The sequence below is a fragment of the Triticum aestivum genome, chromosome 4A (genome assembly GCF_018294505.1).
Source record: "Triticum aestivum cultivar Chinese Spring chromosome 4A, IWGSC CS RefSeq v2.1, whole genome shotgun sequence".
In the NCBI taxonomy this organism is placed as follows: Eukaryota; Viridiplantae; Streptophyta; class Magnoliopsida; order Poales; family Poaceae; genus Triticum; species Triticum aestivum.
Genome location: NC_057803.1, coordinates 670,710,086 through 670,716,415, shown reverse-complemented (window position 1 = coordinate 670,716,415; position 6,330 = coordinate 670,710,086). Strand labels below are relative to the sequence as shown.

At 43.9% G+C, this 6,330-nt stretch overlaps 1 long non-coding RNA gene and 1 pseudogene across 1 annotated transcript; one reads left to right on the top strand and one right to left on the bottom strand.

Moving 5' to 3' along the window:
- The first annotated feature begins 216 nt into the window (after positions 1 to 216).
- Positions 217 to 858, top strand: LOC123083013 (uncharacterized). The gene is made up of 2 exons (XR_006439187.1): positions 217 to 442; positions 506 to 858. It is a non-coding gene; the product is annotated as an uncharacterized lncRNA (long non-coding RNA).
- A 317-nt stretch (positions 859 to 1,175) lies between these two features.
- LOC123088022 (probable CoA ligase CCL12) lies at positions 1,176 to 6,063 on the bottom strand (annotated as a pseudogene).
- Positions 6,064 to 6,330: the final 267 nt, after the last annotated feature.

The following is a 6,330-nucleotide window of genomic DNA, read 5'->3' as shown; positions in this document are numbered from 1 at the left end:
TGCGTGCTGTAAGCCTTCCCGCGAGGCGATCCCTTAAAAAACGTGATCTGCCGCTAACCGCGCGATCGCGCGCGAAACGACGCTATTTGACTTTGCTGTCGCTGCAAATTCGCGGTTATGGGCCGAAAGACTGAAACACAAGGCCCAAACAGACCAGAAACGGCCCAACTTTCACGATGGTATATAGCACCTCCTCCATAAAACCTAGCTCGTGTCCCCCCATTCCCTTCTGTCCCTCCCATCAAAAAGTTTATGGCGGCTGCGCCGTTCTTCCCACCAGCACCGACTGATGCTTCATTCGAAGCCAGATTTGATTGCGGGGGAGGTGGAAAGGCGACCGACAACGAGGGGCCTCTACACGACAGCGCCTCTGCGACCACGATGACATCTTAGTATCACTCTCACATGGTTCCAGCAGCCAGGGCAACCACATCGCCAGGAGGTACATGAGTCCTCCGATTCCATACTTCATTGGTAGAATATTCAGACTTGTTTGTTGATTCAGATTGTAGGCTCTGGGAGGGATTCAGATTTGTTTGTTGATTGGAAGAAGAAGAAGATGATCCCTGTTACTCCTCAAGAAGATCTGCTCTCTGCTTCCTCTGCTTCAGAAAGTGACGACGACAACGAGGACACCGACATGAGTTCTGGTTTTGGCATGTGAGCTTGTGGGTTTCTCTATGAAGTTCCTTTTGGCGCTCATGATTCTATCCTTTCCTATGTGCTTTTGACAAATGAATTCTGAAAACTTTGTGATGCATGTAATGGACTATGGACATGCTGCTGTTGTTACTGAACGTAAGCGTCGAACTGCTGATGTTATGCTTGATGCAAGTCTTGATTTTGTATTTCTATTTATCTGTTGAACTGCTGCAGATCTCTACTATACTTGTTATGTTCGAAATTATATTGAGAATCCTTTCTTTTCTACTGAAAATACCCTGTTTTCTGAGAAAAACATGCACATGTATTAGTATGGATGTGTGATATACATGTGCAAATACTGTAGCCGCGAAATGGGTTAGTGGCCGCTATAGCCGGCGATAGCGGCTGTAGCGTTGGCACAGAGCCAGCCGCTAAATACCTTAGCCCGCGATCTGAAACTTTGCTTGATACTTTAAAACTGTATAAAAAGTTCAGATTTTTTTTTAAATCGTTAGTTTGCAAGAGTAACGAAAAATAACATATCTGAACTTTGATCTGACACTACATAATGCAGCTCATCTTGTCTTACAAAGATGTAAGGAGAAAACGTAAGAAAATATGGTGGCTTATAAACCTTAAAACATACAGAGTGATCTGATTTTATCAAGCCATCGCCTCATTACTTCCGACGAGCCCAACACATACAATACAATAGCAAGCCATCGCCTCATTACTTCTGACGAGCTCAACACATACAATACAATAACAAGTGTTCTGAATCTACACCCCCAATGAAGTGAATGAAAGGGAATCGAACCGTTGTAACACGCCGTGAGTTCAATAAACTTGGATTATGAAGATCCATTTTCCTGTTGAAAAGGAATAGATATCCCTCAGGCCCCTTATAGCTTGCTGCGATTCGCGAGTTCTTTCTTGAGCTGATCCCTCAGGACCCTTCTCAGCAGGTTGTTTGAAGCAGTTCTCGGGAACTCGGGGACGATTTTGACGTAGCTCACCTGTCAGGACGAACACAATCTCAATTCCCTCATTATGGATGCTCCCATCTGATCGTCTGAACTGAATGTCAGAAAAGAGAAGCTCTTACCTTGAAAAGGGGATTGAGGTTCTTCTGAATGGCTCTCTGGAACTTGCTCTTCAGAAGATTTGCATCGCCTGTTGTGGATCCATCTTTTAGCACTGCCAATATAGCCAGTTGTTCTGGTCCCCCGCCAGAAGGTTTGATGCTAACAGCTGCTGTTTCTAGCAGACCCTCATCGGCTCCATTACAAACCCGTTCGATCTCCACTGAACTTGTCTGGTCAGGCAAGAGCAATATTGAATTGGTTTCATGAGATGCAAGAGTGATGACATCATACTTAAAACAATGAAGGGGGAGCTTCAACCTTAATCCCTCCAAGATTCATAGTGTCATCTGCTCTGCCCTGTACGAAATAGTAACCACCTACTGTCCTCTGGATTATATCTCCATGTCGTTGGAGTTGCTGCAGTAGAAATACCGTTACAACATGTGAGCTTTCACCATTCTGGTTATTACTGATAACTTTTAAAAGTATGTAGTCAGATTTATTTGATTAGTTCAGCAAAGGGAACATTGACTCAAATGTTACTAGTACTATTTTTCATAGCACATTTATCATTGCAACTTATATCAGAGCACAATAGCATGTCTAAATCACATATTTGCTTCTCATTTTCTCGGTAGGGTACCACTGGAAAACTTCGAGAACACACTGATTTTATAAAGCTTAAAAAGTTGACTGCTGCAAATGTCGAACATCTTCATAATTTTGTCAAGCAGTTTAGATATAAAAAATTGAGGTAAGCGACTCCATACCCGTCCTTTGTAAATGGGCATTCCATCAAAGTAAACATTATCGTGGTCAGCATTGAGAAGCCGATTGGTAGCACCAAAATACAAAGGGAAGAGACCCACTTCTCCAGAACAAGGTAGATCATCAGGCTGTCATAGCAAACGTCAAATGCTTATGCAGCAAACGCAATCACCAAACTTAGAATATTCTACGAACAATACTTACATATGGATTTCCCTGTTCATCGAGTATGACAAACCCAGTGGACATTGATGGACCACTGAAAGCTCCAAAAGCTTGTGGCTGTAAAAGTCACCCTTGAATGTATGAGGATGCCAGCTCTGTGCCCCCACAGCACTCAACAATGGGCTTGTAACAGGTACGCGAAGATAGCCACAGATTATCATCAATATCAGAAGCCTCCCCTATTGTAGCAAGTACCCTGCGATTATAGAAATTTAGCTTCTTTAGCGGAGCTTGTGATGAAGGTGAATGCTTTCTAACAGTGTAAGTAGCAACTTGCCTGATTTTGGTCCAGTCTAGACCTTTAGTAAGATTCCCTGCCTTCCAAGACTTCACCAAGCTGGGCACAGATCCTAATACACTCACACGGACATCCTGCAATTTGGACATTATCACGAAGCGCATGAGTAAAGAGCAGCTTATACTCAGCTTCTAATGTAATATGCAGGGACTTTTGATAAAATCCTACCTGATTCATTCATAAGAAAAAGCTCTATGATGCATAGAAAAAAACAACTTGGGAGAATAGACAAACTATGAAGTTAATTAGGTAGCCAGTAAGCCTTATCTATACCAGATTCAAGCGAAGTAATGGATACAAAAAATAAGAACAAGGCCAAGGCTTACTTTAACTAAAAAAATGGAAGGACAAATCGACTTTAGCTGTTTAAACTAAGAGATGGTGCAAAATAGGCCACACCTGCACAAATTTGCAGAAACCACGTCCAAGTGGAGATCCATGATATAAGGCCAATGTTGCACCATTTAGAAAGCATGAGAATATTTGTATAGGTCCCATAACCCAACCCAGATTTGTAGGCCACAAGTCTACATCCTTTGGTCGAAGATCCAAATGTGCCCAGGTATCAGCTGCACATCTTATGGGACAAAGTTGTGTCCACGGTATAACTTTTGGCTCTCCTGCACCAGAAGCAAATAGAACAGATCAAATCACACGTGAAGTTGTGAACGTGAGAAACGGTGCAACCAGAGATTAAAGGATATTGTGTCAGAAACTCAAGGTAGTGTTTACCAGTTGTTCCTGATGAAAACAGTATATTAATTAAGGCGTCTGCAGATTGATAAACTGGAGAGTACATGGATGACCTGCAAATCCAAGACATGTAGCTCCCATGTTGGTCACATCACAAAATCACCTCTGTTTTGCAATGTGGGTATTCAAATTTTCACGAAAAGAAAGCATCTGAACAGAGTCGTTTATTTTGAGTGACATGGAAGGATCATTTGCTGCATACCTCCCAGCAGCACGAGAAAGAAAATCTTTCCAGGACATATCACCATTCCTTGGTGTAACTCCAAGACTATCTCCAGTTGCAGGAATTACAATAGCTTTAGCTGAAGTCCCTTCCATGACACGGCTGAAGAATATAATTTGATATATTTAGTTAAGTGCTGAGAATTGTTCTGTGATAGTTCAGTACGTTCATGCAAAAATGTATAATGAAACATAAATTGTTACATCAATGCAAAATGTGATTATTCTCACAAGCTGTGATCCTGCTAAATAACTACAATTTCCTTGTTAAAGCTGAGCAAATTAAGTTACTGAAACACATATATTAACTAAATAATTTGATCCATCATATACCTGTAAAGTGGAAATTTCTTCCCTCCCCTAATTATGAAATCCTGAAATCATGTGGAATTAGTATAAGCACTACTATAGTACTGATGATCGTAAGACTTGCTGGTTGCTACAGTCAAACCTGAGTAAAAATTGCCTTTGCTTTTGCGACCCTCATGCGATTGCCAATCTCCTGGGGTGCAAAACTGTCTGCTATTCCCACAACTACAAAGCCTCCAAGGATGATTGCCAAATAAACAATGACCGCATTGCACGTCATTGGCATGTCTATTGCAATCCGGTCACCCTTTCGGAACATGGTATCAAGGGCAATTGCAACAGTCCTGAAAAGACCAAAGCAACAAAAACCATGATGACGAAATTGTACAATAGAACAGAAGAAAAATAAAGGTTTCTGCATGCCCCCTACTCTTAATTTGTTAAGAAATGCATACATCACTTGGGTGCGAAGCTCCTTCAACGACATATGATTCACTGGATAATCACCAAAGCCCTCATCCCCCCAGACAATAGCCATGCTATCATCTGTCCTGTTCTGGGAAGGCCAAGGTAGCAGACAACATTCGGCAATGTTGAGCACTGCACCGGGGAACCATGACCATCCCTTCTTTGATTTATCTGACGCATCTAGAATCGTCTTTGGTTCTCGTACGAACTTGACGGAGAGCTCCTTCAGCACCAGTTTCCAGTAGACCTACGCAATGATTACCTAGGAGGCTATTATGAAGAAATAAAACTTTGAATTGATGTTCTAGTTATCCACTTGTTCTGTCTGTGAAGTAAATTCCAAATTTAGAAAGAAAAATTGACCTCCTGATTCTGAACAGAGAATCTGTGGAAGAGGCCAAAGCTTGAAATTGGATCCTTATATGATGCTCCTAACAGCTTGGGACCATTCTCTTCCATCACTCTCCCAAGATTTGTTTGCTTACAATCAGTCCTGCAACAATTCACAGACCAGTTATAAGCTAGTACCAAAATAGCACTACTATCTTACTGTTGTTGTTGTTAGACTCAAATGTTGTTAGACCAAAATACATTTATGGAAGAACCATAAGCTTAAGTGACTCGTGGAATTAGACTGGCAGTCACTTTCACCATTGATGAGCCATTGATTGCTCCCACTACCCGATTGGATCAAACAGTTGCTAGCAAATTAAGAGCCGGGAAAGAAGCCCTGTTCAGCTGTGCTTCGAGGGGAAAAAAATATGGACGGCGGTCGGCGACTTACGGGGAGGGGAACCAGTAGGGCGGCGGGCCTCTCTGGGCGCGGTCCCAGCCGGCGTAGATGGAGTAGTACACCAGCTGGTGGAGCGCGTGCGGGTGGTCCGGCCGTAGCACCCCGGCCGCCACGACCGCCGCCCACGCAGCGGCAGCGTCGGTGCGGCATTTGCCGGTCGCTGAGCGGAGTGCGGCGAGAAAGGCCCCCGCGTCGGCCGCCGTGAGCCCGGCCGCCTCCACGTCGCCCGCCCGGATCTCCCCAACGCTGCCCCTCACGGTCGCAGCCATGCCCGGCCTGCTCGGCTGCTCGCTCGCTCTCCGCCGGCCTCACGGCGCACGGACTTGGCAGGTCTGACGAGGATGGCAACGAAAAAAAGGTTTAGCTTTGGCGAAATGCTCGTTCTGGGCACGGACGGCGTCCACTGGCATGCTTATACCACCATCTATCTGTCTCTCGATCAACAAACTGCATTCATGTCATCTTCTAGTACTCCCACAGTTTACAGGGCACACTAAAAAAATCTCTGGCACCAAGGTGGTTAGTGATTGGCTGTATCAAATAGCATCGGTTGTCAACTACCACACCTAATTAACTAATGCGCAGTGATTAAACGAGCAGTTATGGCACATGCATTCGTGAAGGAAAAGGACCGCATGCATGGGATGCAGCATACGTGCCTCAAAACGGCCTAACTAACTTGACATTAATTGCCCACATGCCTTAATACTCTCATATTCTGAAAATGCATAAAAACCGTGACGAGAGAGTACTACCTCCGTCTT